We start from the raw sequence: 23,356 nt of genomic DNA, 5'->3' as shown, positions 1-23,356 counted from the left end.
GTTTTTCGCCTTCATCTGTAGCGTGGGGCATGGGTCACTTGCTGACGGATTCTCTGCAGCTTGAGGTCTTCAAACCATGATTTGAGGACTTCAATAACTCAGCTAGGGGTGTGTTACAGAAGTGGATGGGTAGGATTCTGTGGTCTGCTTTGTGCAGGAGGTCAGACTAGATGATCATATTGGTCCCTTCTGACCCTAAAGTCTATGAGTCTATGAGGCTTAGGGATGTAAGCCACAGGCCTAGACCAGTGGCCCCCAAACTTTTTATATCACTCTATCTCTTACTCCTGAACCGCAGCAGGGCCAGGGCTGGAGCTATGGCTGGAGCCCACCCCCTATCCGTCCCCTCCCATTTCCCACCCCCTGTCTGCCCCCCTCAGAATCCCTAACCCATCCAACTCCCCCTGATGCTTGTCCCCTAACTGCCCCCTCCCGGGACTCCACCCCCTATCCAACCCCCCTATTCCCAGTCCCTTGACTGCCCCAACCCCTGACAGCCCACCCCCAGGAGTCCCACGCCTATCCAACCCCCCATTCCCCGTCCCTTGATCCCTGTCCACACTCCTTCCCCCTGAAAGCCCCCCCTGGAATCCCACACTTATCCAATCCTCCCATTCCCCATCCCCTGACTGCTTCCCCCCCCGAACTTTTGCCCCATCCAACCGCCCCCTGCTCCCTGTCCCCTGACTGCACCCCCCCCATCCATTACCCAGTCGATCCACCTGGCCAGAGCTAGACACGCTGCCATGCTGCCCTGCAGGAGTGTGCAGTGCCACCACCCAGAGCGCTGGTGTCGGGGCTGCAGGGGACAGGGGACAGCAGGGGAGGGGCCGAGGGGGTAGTCTCCCAGGTCAGAAGCTGAAAGGCCAGGCAGGATGGTCCCGCGGTCCGGATTTGGCCAGCGGGCTGTAGTTTGCCCACCTCTGCTCTAAGGGCTGGCTATAGTCTACAGAGAATATAAAAGCCCTGCTACAACAGCCAGCTTATATTTGAGGTAAAAGAGGAAGGAGAGCCAGTGCAAGGATTCAAAGAGAGATGATATGGTCAAAGTGACAAACTAGGGAAACGACCTTTGCAGTAGTATTCTGGCTATGAGCCAGATTGCATTTATGAAGGCCAGAGAACAGGATGCTGGAGTAACTAAGATGTGAGATGATTAAAGCGAGAGTTTTACCTGTGTACATGGATAGCAAGGACTATCTTAGAGACATGATGCAGAAAGAATAGGCAAGATTTAGCCATAGCCTGGATGTGAGTACCTAGAGATGTCCTAGTGGAAGGAGAGACCCAGCTCACAGTCCTGCGTGACAGGTAAAATGGGGATGTTGTTCACATTAATAGTGAAAGTATGTAGCAGGGAAGACTGGGAGGACAGATTAAAAGCTCTATGTTAGCCACATTGAGCTTGAGGTGATAGCTAGACATCCATGAGGACATGTCAGAGAGACAGGCCAAAATTTTAGTTTGTAGAAAGAAGATAGGTATGGAATAGAGAGGCAGATCTGTGAGTTGTCAGCATAGAAATGGTAGTTGATTTGTGTTTGCGGATGAAATTGCCCAGAGAGAAAATGTAGAGGAAGAGGAGGGGACCACAGACAGAGCCCTGTGGAACCGGCACAGAAAGTTGTAGTAGGAGATGAAGAGAGTCCTCTGAAAGACACGTTAAAGGAATGACTAAAAAAATAGGAGAACAAGGAGAGGACAGAATCATAGAATCCAAAGGAGCAATGTTTCAACAAGAGCATGGTCAACAGTGTCAAAAGTGGCTGGACAGGTCTAGGAGGATGAGGATGGACTACTGGTTCTGACCTTTGGCTAGGAAGAGGTCATTAGAGACTCTGGCAAGAGTAGTTTCAATGGAGTGCCAAAGAACGGAAGCTGGAATGGAAAGGGTTTATGATAGAACTGGAAGAGAGGAACTCCAGACAGTGATTGTAGACCATGCTTTCAATGAGCTTAGAAATAAAAGATAGATGGAGCAGTAGTTAGAGGGTCAAGAGGAATCCAAGGTGAGGGATTTATTTAAGATGGGGGAATCTAGCAAAAGCCAGTAATTGCACAAATTAGTCATTTGATTGTGCATGTATTTGCATATGCAGTTGTCTGCCTGATTATGAACATCAGGTCCCTAGTAGCCTAAAGAAATCGTAGAACCCTATTACTACCAGCACCTAACAGAGGTTCTCTTTTAATTCTAGTGGTGGAGGAATGCATCCATGTAACCAACGGGCCTTATTTTTATTCCCCATGCCACATCTGTGCAGTTTCACTGACTACTGTATTGTTTAATATTTGTGTCTATGGCTGGGCAATCCAGTTGATATAGTGTGCTTCAGCTTTCAGAAAACATTTGACAAGGTCCCTCACCAAAGGCTCTTAAGCAAACTAAGCAATCATGCAACGAGGGAAAAGGTCCTCTCATGGATCAGTAACTGGTTAAAAGGTAGGAAACAAAGGGTAGAAATAAAAGCTCAGTTTTCACAGCAGAGAGAAGTGAATAATGGGTTTCCAGGGGTCTGTACTGGCACCAGTACTGTTCAACGTATTCATAAATGATCTGGAAAAAGGAGTAAACAGTAAGGTGACAAAATTTGCAAACAATGCAAAATAACTCCAGATAGTTAAGTCCAAAGCAGAATGTGAAGAGTTACAAAGGGACCTCACAAAACTGGGTGACTGAGCAACAAAAATGTCGGTGTGATGTAATTCGATGTTGATAAGTACAAAGTAACGCACACTGGAAAACATAATCCCAACTATACGTACAAAAGGATAGGGTCTGAATTAACTATTACCACTCAAGAAATAGATCTTGGAGTCATTGTGGATAGTTACCTGAAAATACATGTGCAATGTTCAGCCATAGCCAGAAGAGTGAATAGAATGTTAGGAACCGCAAGGAAAAGGATAGAGAATAAAACAGAAAATATCATAATGCCACTATATAAATCCATGATACACACCCACACCTTGAATACTATGTTTAGTGCTCGTCACCTCATCTCGGAAAAAATACCGAAGATTTGGAAAAGGTGCAGAGAAGGGAAACAACAAATATTAGGGGTACGGAACAACTTATATATGAGGAGAGGTTAAAAAGACTGGGACAGTTTAGCTTGGAAAAGAGACAACTCAGGGGAAATCTAATAGAAGGCTATAAAATCATAATTGGTGTTGAGAAAGTGAATAAGGAAATGTTATCTACTCCTTCATATAGCACAACAACTATGGGTCACCCAATAAAATTAATAGGTTTAAAACAAATATAAGAAAGTTACTTCTTCACATAACACACAATCAACCTGCGAAACTCATTGACAGGGGATGTTGTGAAGGCTAAAAGTGTAACTGAGTTTAAAAAAGAATTAGAGCAGTTTATGGAGGATAGGTCCATCAATGATTATTAGCCAAGATGGTCAGGATTCAGCCCCATATTCTCGGTGTCTGTACACCTGTGATTGCTTGAAGCTGGGCATGGACCATGAATTACTCAAAATTGCCCTGTTCTGTTCATTCCCTCTGAAGCATCTGGGACTGGTCACTCTCAGGGACAGTATAGTTGGCTAGATGGAGATTGGTCTGACCCAGTATGGCTGTTCTTATGTTATGTTTTTTAACTGTGCGCCAAGTTATTACTGTCCTCCACCCAAGAAGGAGGTGGCTGCTTGGGTTATCTTTTGTAAAGTTCTTTGGCAGGATTGAAGTTGCTACATAAATGTATATTATTACCTTGATTGGTGAGTCCCAGGACAAGACCCAGGTGTGTGAGCGATGTCCTAGGTTCCATCGGCCAGGCCATCTCATCACCCTGATCACGCCTGTGGCTCCACTCTTAGGATTGTTAATCATACATCTTCCCTCTGCCTGATGCTCTTCCTTTTTGATGATGGGTACTGCCTGGTGGAAGGGTGGAGGTAGGAGGCTGGCCCAGGTTGTCAGTGCACTAGCAGCAACTCTGCTAGAGCTGCCATGGGGGAAAGGGAATGACTTACAGGAACCCACCAAACTACAGGGCCGGCTTTAGGAAGTGCGGGGCCCGATTCAAATACCCGGGGGCGGTCTGGGTCTTCAGAGGCACTTCGGCGGCGGGTCCTTCACTCGCTCTGGGTCTTCTGCGGCACTGAACAACCTGCCACCAAAATGCCACCGAAGGCCTGGAGCGAGTGAAGGACCCGCCGCCAAAGCACCGCCAAAGACCCAGAGCACCGCCGTGTGAGGAAAAATTAAAAAGGTGCCTAAGGCGCTCTTCTTTAGGGCACGGGGCCCTCTCAGGCACAGGGCTGGATTTGGGGGAATCAGCCTAAAGCAGGCCCTGCCAAACCACTAACCAAAAGGAAGTCTTTCAAAAGCTCACCCACCTCCCCAGACAGCTCTTAGGAGAGGCACCATCATCTCTATCAGGCCCCGGAATACTATCCTGGCAAAAGTTGCAATCAGTGTAGCATTTAATACTTGACAGGACAGAATGCCGTAAAATGTACAATGGAAGCTAATCCTTCACTGGCATGGAGATTCGCCCTGTGACACCTACGTATTATTATTAACCCCAAGCGAAGTGGTGGATTCTCCATCTCTTGATGACTTTAAATCAAGGCTAGGTGCCCTCTTGGAGGATATACTTTAGTCAGACACAAGTTTTTGGGCTCTGCACTGATGTAATTTGGCCTGTGTTGTGCAGGAGGTCAGCTTGATGATCTAATGGTACCTTGCGGCCCTAAAAAATGGTGAATCTCTGTAGCACATATAGACCATAAAGAGATCTTTTCCCTCTCTAAAGTCAATGAATTCTAATCTAATGGCTAGAGCAAAGTATTGATATTCAGATACTAAGGCAATAAGCCTGATGTAAGATCTTGAATAGAATTTGACAGAATCGAACAGAGTAGGTGCTAGATCAGCTTTGAGTTGTACAACACTGTTCTGTGGCAAATCGGAAAGGCTCAGGGAAGTTAAATAAACTTGCCCAAGTCTGAGGCAGTGGCCGGAATAAAGGAACCAGATCTCCTGATTCCCAGTCCTTTAACAATCAACTAATAGTATTTCTTTCTCTCTCATTGTAATAGTCAATCACTTAAACTAACCTGGCCAAATATTTTAAATGAAGCCAGGATAGTTGAAAGTAAACAGCAAATTAACATTTACACATGAAGGCTTTATTTTATTTTATTGTTTTAATGAACTAGTTCATGCCAGTTGTATCATGATGCAGGTTGCTTTTTTTTTTTTTTTTTTTTTTTCAGTTTACCATTGTGGTGAGAACCACAGAATGTTTAAATTTCTTAGCTTGAGACATTCCTCTTGTACAAATAATAAAACAGAAGAATGGACTTAACTGTGAGACAGGGACCTTGGAGTATTTGGGGAGGTATGATCAAAAGATCAAAACAGTCCAGGTTTCTCACCAGCTCTGTGAACTGAAATTACCTCGAGATCTGGCTGAGGAAAACAATTCCGTAGAAGAAAAAATCACTACATATTGGGTCGAGTTCTGTTCTCATTTATTCAGGATTTTGTACTGAACAAGAATTCTGCTGTGCGAAACAAGTAACATATAATAATAATAATAATTTACACTGGCATCAATCCAGAGGAGTTTTAATGAAGATAAAGGAGTTACTCTGTGTTTAAACTGCTGTTACTAATAAAAAAAGAATGATGCACTTCCCTCCCTCAAATTGCTACAGCTGCCTGCAAAACTACAAATGCTAGATTCATCAGATATATCTCAGCAAATCAATTTCCTCAGGTGCCCACCAGCATTACTGCACTTCAGTCCCGCTTGTTCTCTACCCATGGCACACACTAGTTAATCTCCTTAAGGCTGCAGTAATTTGATATAATTCTGGTTGCTGGGCTTGGTGCAGAGGTGTCTGGTGGTGGTTAGTGGCCTGTGATGGACAGGAGGTCGGGCTAGATTATCTGGTGGCCCCTTTCTGGCCTTAAGATCTTTAACTATGAAATGGTCATTTGAAACAAGTCAGTCTTGCCTTTGCTGTGGAAGGACAAAGCCTGGTAATCTGGGGAGTAGATGGTTCCAGGGGTTGGCCAAGGAGTCTTTCATCTCCAGGCTTCGAGTCTGAATCCAGCTCAGGTTGGTATTAAGTGAAAGTTGTTACCGTCTGATGAGTGTTGGTTTGAAAGCAGTTGGTGTTCTCTGTCCAGATCCTAATAGACATGTGACCACATAATAGACCCACCACAGTGGTTAACGTTATCAGGCTATCTCACTGACAGTCACGGCGTTAAGAACAATTCAGTTATACAAATGCCGTGGGCAGTACTCAGTATAAACCCCCTGTTAAAGCATATTGGCAGAGCAGAGGAGGGAAGCATCCTCCATTGCTTGTACTGCTATTCCATGGCAAGTGGACTTCATTAAAAAACCAGTGATAGAAGCAGTGGGGCTGAGCCACCAATCTTTTACCCATATGAGTAACGGGTCAGGGCTTGATCTTGTTAGGTACTAGCACTGTGGCCCTATTCCATCAAAGTACTTAATATATTTAGAATAGCAACTTTTCATTGTTAGTCCTCAAAACACTTACAAAGGAGGGTCAGTATAGTTATTCCCTTTTTATAGATGGTGAAACTGAGGCACAGGGAGGGACTTGACTTGCCCAAGATCATCTAACAGGCTAGTGGTAGAGCTGGAAATTAAACCTTTGTCTCCAGAGTCCTCGTCTAGGGCCTTATCCACTTATACTCACATGCTATACTTAACCATCAGTTTGCCCGTTGATTTTAATGAGGCCATTCACTTGCTTAAAGTGATGTTCTTTGCTGGATATGGGGCCCCAATCCACAGCACCTTGCAGGATTAAGCCTTTAATGAGGCAGGTCACATGAGTAATCCTTATTCATGTGAATAACACTTTGCAGGACCCAGAGTCTAACAACTATACCTAGGTTTAGACCTCAACAATTTTACATCTTATTTTGTAAGACGACTTTCATATTATCTCTGCTGAAGGCACATACCACTTGCAGTCATTTTACAGACAGGTGGGAAGACCAGGGCTCTGTCTCCCAGGAGCTGACAGTCTAGGTGGATGACCTACAAATGAGGACTGTGAGACTGCAAAAGGAGTAGTGGTTAAGCTTTGGAGCAGAGCAGTCTGTCTGGTTAGTCTCCTGGGTTGTTTTATCTTTCTTATCATTATTATAGTGTTTTGATTATTTGGTAGTCTCAATAGCTAACACTTCGCTATATGAGGAGAGGAGGAGGGAGGGAATTAAGCTTTAAAAGAGGAAGAGCAATTAATGGAGCCCACTCACTCCCCTCACAAATTTGACTTGTCATATTGAAACCACAAGGGACAGTGGAATAAACAAAGTGCTCTGTTACTGGAGTGAGAGAAGAAATCCCTTCCACTGGAGCATCACACCTCACATCCTATCTTACCATCTGCCCCCTGATCTTCCATGTTCCTACAACAGCATTCACTTGATCTGTGACATCAGTGAGGCCTCCCAAGTGAGTTGCAGCCTTGTACTCAGTTCAGAGCAATCCATTACTCCCATTGTGTGTATGTACCTACCTAAAAATCCATAACTGGTCTCGCATCGAATCAATGCTCACAGTCAAGTTGTTTCTAAACAAATTGAATAAAGCTAAGGGCCTCAAAGATCCTGCTTATTTATCTCCTGACAAGCCAAGAGTCTCCCCGTTTTTCTGCTCTTGACACCTTTGTCGATAAAATCTGCAGATTGCACAATATAAAGTCGTTTTATCATTCATCTTTCTGACAATAATAGCACCTTCAAACAGGAAAGCTTTATGAGGTTATCATGAAAGCAGCATGTTTGCCCTGCTACAGTGAAGGTTGTGTCAGCATTTATATTATATAAACAATGAGAAAGTGGAAAAAAATTAAAGGTTCTTTTATGTTTCACATTTTGGGTACTTTTTTTGATCTAATAAAACAAACTCAGATTTGATTTTAAGAAGAAATTATATTTGGCAGGCAATTAGTTCATAAGTAAGAATTGCAAGAATTACTAGTTCTTCTTCGAGTGGTTGCTCACATCCATTCCAGTTAGGTGTGTGCGCCGCGCGTGCTCGTTCGTCGGAAACTTTTTACCCTAGCAACTCCAGTGGGCCGGCAGGTCGCCCCCTAGAGTGGCGCCGCCATGGCGCTCCATATATACCCCTGCCGGCCCGCCCGCTCCTCAGTTCCTTCTTACCGCCGTGTCGGTCTTTGGAACTGTGGAGCGCGGCATAGCTGTCCTCCACGTCCCTAGCTTTCCTTGTTAACTTTCGTTATTGTTATAGTTGTTAGTTAGATTGTTAAGTGTAGTTAGTGAGTAATTAAGTGTGAATAGTCTTGTAGATAGTTATTCGCCGGGGGCTGTAGCCCTCTCCGGCACCCGGCACCGGGCTCATGCCTGGTTCGCCGGACTTCAAGCAGTGTGCGGCCTGTAGGAAGCCTATGCCTACCAGCGACCCCCACGACGCGTGCCTGAAGTGCCTGGGGGAATCGCACAGATCGGACAAGTGCCGCATCTGCAAGGCTTTCAAGCCCAGGACAAAAAAGGAGAGAGATCAAAGACTCAAAACTCTCCTTATGGAGGCGGCACTTGACCCGGCGGCTTCGCAGGCCGTGATCTCGGCGCCGGCACCGGATCACACCGGCACCGGGAAGACTCCCCGGCACTGACCTTCTCCGGCACTGGGTGCAGAACCGAGACAGTCAGCGTCTGCTACTCCAGCCAGGCAGACCCGACTGGAGCGCCCGGCCTCGACATCGGCCGCGGCGCCGCCGGCACCGTCAACTCCGGGCCCGGCGGGTCCGTCGAGTCCGGTGCCGCCGAGCTCCCCCATAAGATCTGGGGTTGAGCTAGTGGTCCCATCCACACCGGAGACCTTCGCCTCAGCACGGGACCTTATTGCCCTGACGGAGCCTACCCAGCCGCCACCCCCGGTACCTCCGGTGCAGGTCGCATCTAGAGGCAAGCCAATGATGTCGGCACCGTCTCGGGACTCGCGCTCGCGATCCCGGTCCCGACGCCACGGCAGATCAAGATCTCGCCGCTGCTCGCAGTCCCGGCACCGCTCCCCTCGGCGGTACCGGTCGCACTCGCGGCACCGATCGACCTCCAGACGGTCGCGGTCGGACTCCAGCCGCCGATACCGGCACCGTGACTCCAGGAGCCAGTCCCGCCGTCACGCACTGCGCCGGTCGACCTCCCGACACCGAGCTGGTAGCAGGTCCCGGTCCCGGTCGACCTCCCAGCACCGCGTCGGTGGCAGGTCCCGGTCCCGATCCCGGCACCGAAGCGGCAGCCGGTACCGGTCCAGATCCCAGCACCGAGACAGAACCCGGTCCCGTTCCCGGCACCGCTATGACTCCCGGTACCGATCCCCGGCACCGAGAACATCTTCGGTGCCGACTCGCGCAGACCCTTACCAACCAGGGTCGGCCCCGCCATGGCCTTCTAGGCAGCCGTCGGTGTCTTCGCAGACGGACAGCGGGTATGCGTTGGGCACCGACCGGCAGGCGGCGCTTTTCCAAGACCCGCCGCAACAGGACCAAGGGCCGCAGCAGTGGGGGTTTTGGACCCCATGGGCATACCATCAAGCCCAGGGCCCCCAACAGCTTCCTGTCAGGCCTGCGACAGCGGAGCACAGGGTGCCTGAAGCCTCGTTGTCTCGCCCCCCTCCCTCCCCGGATGGAGAGGAAGGGTCCAAGCAGCAAGACTCCGCTCTGGCTCCTGAGACAGAGGCGAGGGCTGAAGGGGACCCCCCACTGGACACTTTCTTGCCGGGGGTCTCCTCATCCTCCTCCCCTGATGAAGCGGTAGCTGGCACCTCCTCCAGTAGCCCCCCTCCGCTGGATCTCAGGGTGCACCAAGACCTCCTTTGGCGAGTAGCTCAGAATCTGAGCCTGCAAGCCGAGGAGGTCTCTGAGGTCGAGGATCCGATTGTCACCATCCTCTCGTCGGATGCTCCCACCAGAGTCGCCCTTCCTTTCATTAGGACGATCCAGGCCAACGCCAACACAATCTGGCAGTCACCGGCCTCCATCCTCCCTACGGCGAGAGGTGTCGAGAGGAAGTACATGGCCCCCTCCAAAGGCTACGAGTACCTCCATGTCCACCCGACGCCGGGTTCCCTGGTGGTGCAATCGGTGAATGACAGGGAGCGTCATGGGCAGGAAGCTCCAGCCCCAAAATCCAGGGAGGCCAAGCATATGGACCTCCTTGGACGCAAGGTCTACTCGGCTGGGGCCCTGCAGCTCAGGGTTTCGAACCAACAAGCCCTGCTCAGCAGGTACGCGTTCAACTCGTGGGTGGCAGCGGACAAATTTAAAGAGCTGCTGCCACAGGATGCCCGTCAGGAATTTGCGGCCATCCTAGACGAGGGCAAGAAGGTTGCACGAACATCGTTGCAAGCTTCGTTGGACGCCGCAGACTCGGCTGCACGCACCCTCGCCTCGGAGGTAACGATGCGCCGTATCTCCTGGCTACAGGTCTCTGGCCTTCCACCGGAGCTCCAACATACCATCCAGGACCTCCCGTTTGAAGGCCAGGGCCTGTTTTCGGAAAAGACAGACCCGAGACTTAAGAGTCTCAAGGACAATCGGGTCATTATGCGCTCCCTAGGGATGCATACGCCGGGAACGCAACGCAGACCCTTCCGGCCACAGCAGCAACAGCAGCGCAGGCCATACCTCCAGTTCCGCCAACGGCAGGACCTCAATAGGCGCCATGGCAGGAATGGAAGGCGTAGGCATTCGGGGAACCAAGGGGGGCAGAATCAAAGCTCCTCTAAGCCCCCGCCTGGACCCAAGCCTTCATTTTGAAGGTGCGCCCGAGGGCGCAGTAACAGTTTCCCCCATGGATCCTTCCCCCCCGTTTTCCAACCGCCTTTCGTTTTTCCTCCCGGCGTGGACCCAAATAACATCGGACCGCTGGGTCTTACGCACGGTGCAGACGGGATACCGCCTGCAGTTTATATCATTTCCTCCTTCCCGCCCCCCTTCCTCGTCCCTCTTCAGGGACCCCTCTCACGAGCAATTCCTCCGCCAGGAGGTACAGACGCTCCTCAACAAAGGAGCTATAGAGGCGGTTCGGGACAACGAGAAGGGCAAGGGGTTTTATTCCCGCTACTTTCTGATCCCCAAGGCCAAGGGAGGCCTCAGGCCTATCCTCGACCTGCGAGAGCTCAACAAATACCTGGTGAAGTTGAAGTTCCGCATGGTATCCCTGGGGACCATTATCCCATCCCTGGATCCGGGAGACTGGTACGCCGCCCTCGACATGCAGGACGCTTATTTTCACATTGCCATTTGGCTACACCACAGACGGTTCCTTCGTTTCGTGGTGGGCCCCCTTCACTACCAATTTGCAGTCCTCCCATTTGGCCTTTCCACGGCCCCGAGGGTCTTTACAAAATGCATGGCAGTCGTTGTGGCACATCTTCGGCGCAGTCGTATCCACGTGTTCCCTTACCTAGACGATTGGTTAATTTGGGGCACGTCGGAACTGCAGGTTTGCAGCCACGTCCGCGTGATCACCGGCCTGTTTGCTACCTTGGGCCTCATGATCAACAGGGACAAGACCACTCTGATTCCCGCGCAGAGGATGGAGTTCATCGGGGCCGTCCTGGACTCCACCGTGGCCAGGGCCCTTCTGTCGTCGCCGAGGTACCAGGCTTTGTCGGCGATCGTTCATTGATTGCGGGCAGCCCCCTTAACATCCATACGGACATGTCTAGCCCTGTTAGGCCATATGGCAGCATGCACGTTTGTGACAGGTTATGCTCGGCTCCGCATGAGGCCCTTCCAGTTGTGGCTCATCGAACATTACCGGCCGGCAAGGCAGCCGCTGGACATGCTGATCACAATCCCCCAGGGGGTGCTAGATTCTCTCGATTGGTGGCTGAACCAGTCGGTAGTATGTGCGGGGCTCCCCTTCCACCCGCCTCAGCCCTCAGTGTCCCTGACAACGGATGCCACGGATCTTGGCTGGGGGGCCCACCTGGGAACCCTGAGAACACAGGGCCTGTGGTCCCCGCAGAAGGTGAAGTTGCATATCAACATGCGGGAGTTGAGAGCGGTCCGCCTTGCTTGTCAAACATTCTGTCACCAGCTCCAAGGTCGTTGTGTCGCGGTGTTTACCGACAACACGACGACCATGTACTATATCAACAAGCAGGGCGGCACCAGATCCTCTCCCCTATGTCACGAGGCGATGCAACTCTGGGACTTTTGTGTAGCCCACTTCATTCACCTCACGGCTTCCTTCCTCCCCGGAGTACGGAACACGCTGGCGGATCGCCTGAGCAGATCCTTCCTATCGCACGAGTGGTCCCTTCGCCCGGACGTCGCCCTCTCCATCTTCCAGAGGTGGGGTTATCCCCGTGTCGACCTCTTCGCGTCCGGGGAGAACAAGAAGTGCCAGGCGTTCTGCTCCTTTCAGGGCAGGGAGCCCGGGTCCATAGCGGATGCCTTCCTTATTCCATGGACGACCCTCTTGTGCTACGCGTTCCCCCCTTTCCCTCTGGTCCACAGGGTCCTTCTGAAGGTGCGCAGGGACAGGGCTCGCGTGATCATGGTAGCCCCGGCATGGCCCAGGCAACATTGGTACCCCATGCTACTGGACCTGGCCATAGCCGACCCAATTCCCCTGCCCCTTCACCCAGACCTGATTACCCAGGAGAACGGGTCTCTCTGTCACCCGGACCTGCAGTCGCTGCACCTAGCGGCGTGGTTCCTGCATGGCTGACCGGTTCTGAACTGCGCTGCTCCACACCGGTACGGGAGGTGCTTTTGGGCAGCAGGAAGCCTTCCACGAGAGCGACATACTCGGCCAAGTGGAAGCGTTTCTCCTGTTGGTGCGTGGAGAAAGGTCTCCGCCCTATGGAAGTTTCGGTGGCCAATATCTTAGACTATGTTTGGTCCCTCAAACTACAGGGTCTAGCGATATCGTCGTTGCAGGTCCACCTGGCGGCTATCTCCACCTTTCACCCGGGTGGGGATGGCCGCTCCGTTTTTTCTCACCCGACGGTGTCTAGATTCCTTAAAGGGCTGGAACGTTTATACCCTAATGTCCGTCTCCCTGCTCCAACATGGGATCTTAACCTGGTGTTGTCTCGGCTCATGGGGCCCCCCTTCGAGCCGTTAGCTACTTGCTCCCTACTTTATCTCTCTTGGAAGACTGCCTTTTTAGTTGCTATCACCTCAGCTAGGCGGGTGTCGGAACTCCGGGCTCTTGTGGTAGACCCCCCGTATACAGTCTTCCACAAAGATAAGGTACAGCTGAGACCACACCCTGCCTTTCTCCCCAAGGTTGTCTCAACCTTCCACATCAACCAAGAGATATTCCTCCCGGTTTTTTTCCCGAAACCTCACTCTTCAGGCAGGGAGCAACAGCTCCACTCGCTTGATGTCCGTAGGGCTCTCGCGTTCTATGTGGAGAGGACCAAACCGTTCCGCAAATCCCCCCAGCTATTCGTGGCAGTAGCGGACCGCATGAAGGGGCTTCTCATTTCTGCGCAGAGGTTATCCTCATGGGTAACTTCCTGTATTAGGACCTGCTATGAGCTGGCCCATGTTCCTACGGGCCGTGTGACTGCGCATTCTACCAGGGCGCAGGCGTCGTCGATGGCTTTCCTCGCCCATGTGCCCATCCAGGAAATCTGTCGGGCAGCGACCTGGTCATCGGTCCACACCTTTGCTTCCCACTACGCTCTGGTCCAGCAGTCAAGAGAGGATGCGGCCTTCGGATCTGCAGTGCTCCATGCCGCGACTTCTCACTCCGACCCCACCGCCTAGGTATGGCTTGGGATTCACCTGACTGGAATGGATGTGAGCAATCACTCGAAGAAGAAAAGACGGTTACTCACCTTTGTAACTGTTGTTCTTCGAGATGTGTTGCTCACATCCATTCCACACCCGCCCTCCTTCCCCACTGTCGGAGTAGCCGGCAAGAAGGAACTGAGGAGCGGGCGGGCTGGCAGGGGTATATATGGAGCGCCATGGCGGCGCCACTCTAGGGGGCTACCTGCCGGCCCACTGGAGTTGCTAGGGTAAAAAGTTTCCGACGAACGTGCACGCGCGGCGCGCACACCTAACTGGAATGGATGTGAGCAACACATCTCGAAGAACAACAGTTACAAAGGTGAGTAACTGTCTTATCATGTAGTCCATCCGCCTTTCAGTGCAGAATTATTCTTCATACTTTTGTAGGGTGACCAGATAGCAAGTGTGAAAAATGGGGACAGAGAGTGGGAGTAACAGATGCCTATATAAGAAAAAGCCTCAAATATCAGGACTGTCCCTATAAAATCAGGACATCTGGTCACCCTAGACCAAGGGTGGGCAAACTTTTTGGCCCAAGGTCTACACGGGGGAGCAAAACTGTATGGAGGGCTGGGTAGGGAAGGCTGTGCCCCCTAAACAGCCTGGCCCCTACCCCCTATCTAACCCTTCCCACATTCCAGCCCCTGACTGCCCTCCTCAAAACCTCCCACTCATCCAACCTCCTTTCCCCCGCTCCTTGTCCCCTGACTGTCACCTCCCGGGAACCCTGCCCTTAACCACCCCCAGGGATGCCATCCCCTATCCAACCCTCCCTGTCCCCTGACTGCCCTGACCCCTATCCACACCCCTGTACCCTGACAGGCCCCTCAGGACCCCACCCTTTATCCAATACCCCGTGTTCCCCCTTCTCTGCCCTCCCCGAACCTCTGCCCCATCCAACTGCCCCCTACTCCCTGTCCCCTGACTGACCCCCAGGACCCCCTGCCCTATATCTAACTCCCCGAGTCCCTTACCATGTGGCTCAGAGCATTGCATCTGGAGCCGCGCCTCCTGGCTGGAGCCAGACACGCTGCTGCGCTGCCCTGCGTGAGTGTGCAGCCAGCCGCCCAGAGCGCTGCCCACGCGGTGGCGTGACTGCGAGGGAGGGGAGACAACAGGGGAGGGGGCAGGGGCCAGCTGCCCGGCCAGGCGCTCAGGGGCCGGGCAGGATGGTCCCGCACCCTGGATGTGGCCCACAGGCTGCAATTTGCCCACCTTTGCCCTAGACCATTGGCCTAATTGATGATTTTAACAGGACACAAGATTAGACTCACAGAAAGTAATGCAACTGCTGCGCTTCATTCACCCTTTGAAAGATTGTTTTAGGCACCGAGTTTCAAAACTGGCCTCTAAGTTTGCTTCCAAAATTAAGTTTAGGCAAAGTAAATTGAAGGTGCAAATGATGGCAGCTGGATGTCTGATTGCCTGATTTGAATGTGCTCTTGAGTCATCTAACTGCCATAATCTGCAACTGTAGTTGTATGTGAACACATAATGAGAAGCTTGTTTTAAAAGTTATGCTCACAATTTTTAATATGTGTATCATTCATCCTAAATTCACGGTTACATCTGGAGCTGTTTCTGTCTATTATGGAAATACAGAGAGTCTTTTAAAAATAAAGGTTGAGATTTTCAAAGCCATGTATGGTTTTTAGGAATATATCTTCCATTCATTTCACTGGAAGATTATATGTCTAGCAAAGAAAGATATAACACAATCCAATGGCTGGAACATGAAGGCAGACAAATTCAGGGTGGAAATAAGGTGTAAATTTTTAACAGTGAGGGTAATTAATCATTGGAACAACTTACCCAAGTGTTTTGGTGGACTGTCCGTCACTGGCTATTTTAAAATCAAGATTGGCTGTTTTTCTAAAATATATTCTCTAATTCAAACAGGAATTATTTTAGGAAGGTTTTATGGCCCGTGTTTTATATGATCACAAGGTCACCTCTGGACTTTGCATCTATGGAAAATACATTCTCTAGACTGCTTTGAAAATTTCAAATTTGTGCCTCTATGTGCATAAACAAGAAGCTCAGCTTAGTTCAGATTAAAGAAGAACCTTCACCCAAATATACAACCAATCATTACTATTTTATTTGCAGCTGAGGAAAATGAAATGGACTGTTGCATTTGGTTGGGGTTATTTTTTTAGTGATGAACGTTATTTCTGAATTTAGTGAAGATCAGAAAGAGAACTACTGCAAGAAAGCCATTTTTCAAGAGAATTCCAAACCATGTTGATTAATTGAAAAGGTTCGGCTGGATTTTTGGAGAGTTTAGTTATATCCGAAACATGCTGAACTTTTTGAGATTTGCCCTTCTCTGCTGTGGTGGAATTCAAATAGAACAGACATGAGCAGCTCTAAAGTACAAAGAGAGAAGCCCCAGGAAATGAGATAAAATTAACTATAGTATTAATAAATAGTCGTTTGTGTTTCTATAGTATATTCATCCAAGGGCATGTTACAAACATTAAGCGTGTGAAGAAATGCTATTTTCCCCACGTTAAGGGGACTCTCAATCTTCTCTCTTAGTGCTAAATAACACTGAATCCTCGGGGGAGGTGAGATTAATAGATTATTTATTTTATTTTATTTTATTTTGGATCTCACCTTCAATCAGACAACATGGCGATATGCTTGTGCTGAGACATATGTAAAAGGGTTGCCAAATGCTGGCATGTTGTGTATATCATCAGGGTTAGTCTTTGCTTCAACCATGTTGTTATCCTTTATACCAAAGTTCAGTGCCATACTTAAATCATTTCACATGGCTAATGCACTCGTTAACCAACTCAGAAGAAAATACAGACAGTTGCCAAGGATCTAATTAATATTTGATGACAAAAGAAGAAATCACAATCAGCTGTATTGTTTAGTGAGTAGTCCAGAATAGAATGGATTCGATGCCTCACTTTGTTTTTTCCTCTATTTAAAGTGTGATAGAATCATAGATGTTGGAGATGGAGAAGACCTATTAATTTGTCTTCTCTATCCACCATTGCTCTTTATCTGGCCCTAAACAAATTCTCTTCTTCCTGTGTGCACATCACCATCAAACATGGTGAAACCGCATTATATCGAACTTGCTTTGATCCACCTGAGTGCGCAGCCCCGCCCCGCCTGGAGCGCTGCTTTACTGCATTATATCCGAATTCATGTTATATTGGATTGTGTTATATTGGGGTACAGGTGTAGTTATAATGTCTCCCCCTGGTCATGATTGAGCTTAGGCTGGTGTCATTTTTTCATAGTTTCCTCTCAAATTTAATGTTCCATTCTCATAACCATTTTTGTTTCCTTTTCACTAAACATTTTCCAGTTGGCCAACATCTTATTGGTATGTCATCTGCATCACTGAAAAGAGTACAGTCTCACCAGTGGACTGTAGAGAGAGACTATCGCCTCCTTGGTCTATGAGGCGATGCATTTGTATATGCGGCCTCAAATCACACTGGTTTTTATTTTTGCTTGTGCCTCCATATTGAATTATAAGCTTGGATCCAGTTTGTATCCATTATCAGCTGTAGATATCATTCAGCATTATTGCTTTCCATCTCCTTGTTCTAGGACGAAGCCAAATGACTTGTGTCTTTCTGAGGCAGTTGGTCTTTGACACATAATATAAGGAGCACTCTTAGGGCAGGTCTGCACTACCGCTTAAGTCAATCTAACGTATGTAGCTTGGGGCGTAAAAAGACACCCCTCTGAGCGACGCAAGTTACAGTGACCTAAGTGCTGTCCACACTGGCGCTATGTCGGCGGGAGACACTACAGCAGACACACTACAGCAGCACATCTGCATGAGTGTCACTGTGCCAATGTAGCGCTTCTAGTATAGACCTGCCCTGAGGCTTGCACAGTTTACCCAGGCCATGAATATGAGATTCATTCGTTGCTATAGTCAGGGGGGTTTATCAAACAAAACCTGTTTCTTTCCCAGAACCTTTCTTGTTTGCTTTGATATTATCAGGCTTTTGTAGACGGATCACATTTCAATATGACATCCATGGACTGATCCTAGATAAGGGCAAAACATTGGTACCTTCGTAATCAGTTTTCCCCATATGCAGAGTAACATTTCCCTTATCAACTGGTAGAAAAATAATCAAGTTATCAGATTTCAAAACTTGCAAAGCATCCTGTTCACCTTCAAGTCACTGGGAGGAAGAATGATCAGATGCTATAAGCCACGGGGTTCCAATTTACAATACATTTATCTTGGAACTCCACAAGATGCCCTGAAGGAGTAATTGTTTTCTGAGTGCATGGATTTGTTTCATCCAAATTAAGAGGAGACAGTAATAAGAATAGCTAACATTTATAACAAAGATCTTCAAGTGCTTTAAACACTTTAGAAAATACAATAGAATCCCCATTATTCAACCCCCATGCTGTTGTTGAAAACAGATATGTGTTCTCTTGGGATTTGGATAACTGAGGCGCAGGAAAAGGGCCACATTCTCCTGTCAGTTACAGCTATGGTTCTCTGTTGCATTCATTTCTGTTGCACGACTGTCAAGGTGGGTAGATTCATCTTGGAGTAAGACTAACTTATTGTACTTTAAAAAAAAAAAATCTCTGAAGGTTAGACCCAGGTGTCACCTTTTCATCTGACTTTATCCAGCCAGAAAGAGGGACATTTTGACCATTTATATTTGATGAGGAAGATTTAGCTATACTAGAATTACTAGTTTAAGGACATACAGAAATTCAACACCATCTCTAATGTTCACTGGAAAGAATCATGGCTATGTACCAAACAGATACTAGACAGCATTTTTACATTATTCTTTACTGCATTAATTTATATAAAACTCTTCTAGGAGTTCTGGATTACAGTCAAGAGGCAGGTGCCATAGTTTGTTATTTTACGTATATGGAGGCTTATTCTCATTTGCACTTCTGCTCCTTTATGCTGCTGTAACATTGTGTAAAATGTCCTCAAAGTGGGTGTAATTTACAAGCCCTATTAGGCTGCTGGAGTCATACAAAGGAATGATTTTGTAAATGAGAATTAGGTCAATGGTATGCAGTGGTGACCAATGAAATATGAGCATTTACCAGGAATCATCATGGCCTGGCATCTCAGGTGCCACAACAAGATAACACTTGGTGAATGCGGATATTTGAATAGCCACAGCATTGTGAAGTTCATATAAGGCCATATTTGTAGGCACTGTAGATCAAGTTAAAAATATAAACAGAACTTAACTGCAGTGTACTGGAGAACTATATTAAAATGTCTCGCTAGCTGGTATTAATCCATATTGAACATCTGCAAGATTACTTTTTGTCAGCGTTCAGGATATGATTTTATACCATTTGTTTTGTGCTCCAACATTTAACTAGTTAGGCTGCAAAAAAGCCATCATTTTCTGACTTAATTGAAAGCCAATAACAGTAAAACATTAAGTGTGAGATTCAGTCCCATGCAGAGGGTATTATTCACTATCAAATCAATAACAGTTAGAGCTGGTATCATATTTTCGCCTGTAGATCTCAAAGCACTTTAGTATTATTTATGTGTCAGACGTGCTATGTATTTTGCAAATTTAAAAGTACATTTCTCTATAGATCTGAGTACCCATATATATGTGTGTAGGCATGGCTGTAAATATATGTATATATAAATATTATATATATAAATATAAATGTATAAATATTATACATTATTTACTTTCACTACTGTTTTCAGGTAATATCTCAGGTCTTCTCCATTTCAGTACTCCAGCTTCAGCTCCTTTTGTCTCATTGACTTCAATGGGATCAGGACAGGGCCCATAGTTTGCCTGAGCAATGCTTAGGCAGATGCTCTACAGTGGCCTTTGCTGTTAATCATCCCATTCTTACCTTGGGCACGCCTCATCAGTTTACTCTTTCTTCCTGTTCTCTCTTATTATTTGCTTATATTATAAGCTCTTTGGGGCAGGGACTGTCTTTTTTGTTATGTGTTTGTACAGTGCCTAGCACAATGGGACCCTGAGGCGGTGCTATCACATACAAATAGTTAATAATAATAAATATAATAAACAATAACTTATGTAGAGGCTCCTAGGTACCATAGCTCAGATTTCTTTATTTATTTCATGACTTGTGTAACTCCAGTTAATCTTAATGTCAGTTATGTGCATGCAATCGATGGAGAAAAAAATCCTGGAATTGTATGGAATGGGATTTAGGTCCCATGGCGATTTTGCAGAATAGATCTGTGAATTTTAAGGCCAGAAGGGGCCACTATGATCATCTAACCATAACTCCTGCATAATACAAAGAAGAGAATTTCACTGCAACAGAGGAAATTATTCTTCCGTCCTAGTTAAGTGAAGACAATCAAGCCCAATAATCAGAGTTGGTTCTGTGGGGCCCTGGGCCAGAGCAAGTGGGGGCCCCTCCCTACCGCTTCTGCCTGCAGTTTCCCCTCCGTCCTCATCCCAGTGCTCGTGCCAGGGAGCAGAGTCGGGGTGCAGGGGCTTGCCCACTCCTCCTACCTGGCAATCCTGCCAGAGAGTGGGATCAGGACGCAGAGGTTTGCCCCACTCCACCTTCCAAGCGCTTTTGCTGGGGAGCAGGGTCAGGGCACGGGGGCTTGCCCCACTCCGCCTGCCCACCCTCCCAGTGCTCCTGCCAGGGAGCGGGATCCAGGATAGGGGTTTATTCCGCTCCGCCAATTGCTCCTGGAGCACTGGAACAGAGCAAGCCCCCAGTCCCCGACTCTGCTCCCTGACCCGAGCGCCAGCAGGAGTGGGGCAAGCCACCACGCCCCAACCCCTCTTCCTGGCAGGAGCACCCGGCAGGCAGTGTGGATCGGGGAGCGGGGGCATCCAGTCAGCTGGGGATCCTGAAGATCCAGAAGATTGAAAGGCTCTGAATGATGGAGAATTTGCTACTTTCATAGATAATCTGGTCGAAAGGTTAATTACCTTCACTGTTAAAAAGTATCATTTTATTTCCAGTTTCTTTTTTTCTAACTTCAGCTTCAAGCTGTTGTGTCTTTTATTTACATCTAGTCACCATAGCCTGTTGATAATGTGAAAAACAAAAGTAACGGTGTCAGTCAAGTCTTTCCACAGAGACTGCAGACTTGAATTCAAATCTCATTTTATGTACTAGGAAAATAATCCAAAGATGACTTAGTCACACAGCTCCATGAGAGCAAATTGAATTCTCAAGTTTTACTATCACCAATAAGCTCAGCTAAAACCCATTAACATTTTCTAATGTTTTTGTCAATTACAATATTGTACATAAAACTATACAAGGATTTGCTCTGTATTTTAAAAAAAAAAGACCAAAAAATTAAAGTCTTAACAAAAATGCAAATAAGGCTCCCACATGCGTACTGAAGGGCAGTTGAATTTAGTGCTGGAGAATGGAGTTAGCTGAGGGGTACAGCAAGGACAGCAGATGTCTTTGATGATGCAAGCTTCCTCGATGCTGTGCCACCAATCTGCTTCAACCCTTACCTCCAGGCTTCAGTGAACAGTTGGATTTCCTTGCCGAGAAGCATGATAATTGGAGCATATTTGATGGTGATTTTGTGATGTGGTCACCTGTGAATTGGGAATTGGAATGGGAAACACCTTCATTTTCCATAGGCCACCGGACAGCCATCAAATGGTAACAATTTTACAATCACTCTGGTCGCTATTGTAAAATCACTACAATAAGTGATTATTACCTCTGTTTGGCACTGGTGAGGTCACATCTAGATATTAGGAAAAACTATTTCGTTAGGAGGATGGGGAAGCACTGGAATGGGTTACTAGGGAGGTGGTGGAATCTCCATCCTTAGAGGTTTTTAAGGCCCAACTTGATAAAGCCCTGGCTGGGATGATTTAGTTGGGATTGGTTCTGCTTTGAGCAGGTGATTGGACTAGATGACCTCCTGAGTTCTGTTCCAACCCTAATCTTCTATGATACACCATCCTCAGAAGGAAGTGAAATCTAGAACTTAAGGCTTCAAGTTCCTCAAGGTATTTGAATATGAAGCTTTCTGAAATGTTTCTTAATATTTGAGGCAACTTCTGATTTTGGGTCACAGTCTCGGATTTTTATTAGTGTCGTCAGTTTGAAAGTTAAGACGCATGATTGGTTGGAAAGATAAAGAGTTGGGGATTTTAGCCCTTGAATGTGATCCCACCTAAATTCCTTGCAATGCTCAGGAAATGTCATTCAATTTCTAATGTCTCCTTATGTCTCTCTAATGTCTAATCCACTCTATTCTTAAGACCCTCTCTCTCTTTTTTTTTAAGGCAGTAAATGAACATACAGAGGTTTTGCTTTGCTACTGATAGGCATTCCCTCAGTCAATAAGTGGAACCAGAGATAACTGCTGTGCATTGGTCTCAGATATTTCTAAAGTGCTCAGTTGCTACTGTGATGAGTGCTAGTATTAGATCCTAGATAGATATTCTTGTTCCCACTGAAATAAATAATAGAACTCCTGTTGACTTTAATCCGAGCAGGATTAAGCCCTAGTTCAGTCAATCAAAACCTTTGTTTAACTTGGTAAATCCACTGAGAAAAAGTTGGTTTCAATGGTGACTTGGCAATGGTGATGCTCAAATTGCAATTCAAAATGTATGAGAGATCAGACACCGGTTTATAATGCTAGAACACTTCACAAACGCATCACCATGGCTCAGTTGCACTGGTAGGAGGGTTCGGATTGCTCTTGGGTACTAGAATGCAAAGTCTTTCACCTCTCCACCATTTTAAAAATTGACTAAATTTAGTAGAAAGACACTATCTAATGATCTGGTTGCTGCCTTTTGTGAAATGAGTTGATAGTATCTGTATGCCAATCCTAGTTGACATTTGGACCTAAATATTACAAACTGTTCATGATGGTTGAGCCCCTGTGCCCATGGAAAACTTCCCTGAAGTCACTGGGGCTCTGTGCAGGTACAAGGGTCTGTCCCGGGAGAAGAGCTTTCAGGATTAGTACCTAGGACTTGGTCTGTGCTAAGAAGGTAAGTCGACATAACTACATCAGTCAGGCGTGTGAGAAAACATTGGAAGAATATCAGTGGAAGAATGCTTCTGTCAATGTAACAACCATCATTTGGAGAGGTGTTCCAACCCCTTTTGTCAGTGTCGGCTGCATCTGTGTTACGGGTTGTGCTGATATATATGCTGGTATAGTCTCCATGGTGTAGACATACCCTAAGACTGATGACTCTATGGGACAGGTCTGTGTTTTCGTATGTGTTGGCAAACCTAGCACAATGGAGCCCTAGTCCTGACTGGGGCCTCTGGATATCAAAGAATATATCATCATAATTCTTAATTAATTAATTACAATAGCTAGAGAGGTTTGCAGCAAGGGAATAGCAGAAAGGGAGTGAGAGCATCTGAAGAGAGAAGCAAGAGATAGATTGAGATAGATAATATGGGAGGATTTGTGTGTTAGCAGGCAACTGTGCCAGGGAAACAGGAGAAACCAGCAGAGTGGGAGAAGCTAAGAGCCAGCCAGTTCCCTTTTAATAAGGGGTTCCAGCACCTTGCAACTCTGTTGCCCCACTAAAATGGTTCATAGATTCCAG

At 47.4% G+C, this 23,356-nt stretch overlaps 1 protein-coding gene and 1 long non-coding RNA gene across 2 annotated transcripts in view; one reads left to right on the top strand and one right to left on the bottom strand.

The window, feature by feature from the left end:
• Positions 1 to 23,356, top strand: part of SETBP1 (SET binding protein 1) — a 330,296-nt gene that overhangs the window by 254,880 nt on the left and 52,060 nt on the right. The gene's annotated exons all lie outside the window — the stretch shown is intronic.
• LOC115653695 lies at positions 433 to 14,641 on the bottom strand. Its single transcript, XR_004000984.1, has 3 exons — positions 14,571 to 14,641; positions 12,471 to 12,473; positions 433 to 460 (listed from the first exon to the last, which is right to left on the bottom strand). It is a non-coding gene; the product is annotated as an uncharacterized LOC115653695 (long non-coding RNA).

The sequence above is a fragment of the Gopherus evgoodei genome, chromosome 6 (genome assembly GCF_007399415.2).
Source record: "Gopherus evgoodei ecotype Sinaloan lineage chromosome 6, rGopEvg1_v1.p, whole genome shotgun sequence".
Classification (NCBI taxonomy): domain Eukaryota; kingdom Metazoa; phylum Chordata; order Testudines; family Testudinidae; genus Gopherus; species Gopherus evgoodei.
Note: the sequence above shows the minus strand (reverse complement) of the source record. Positions and strands in the feature narration are given on the sequence as shown.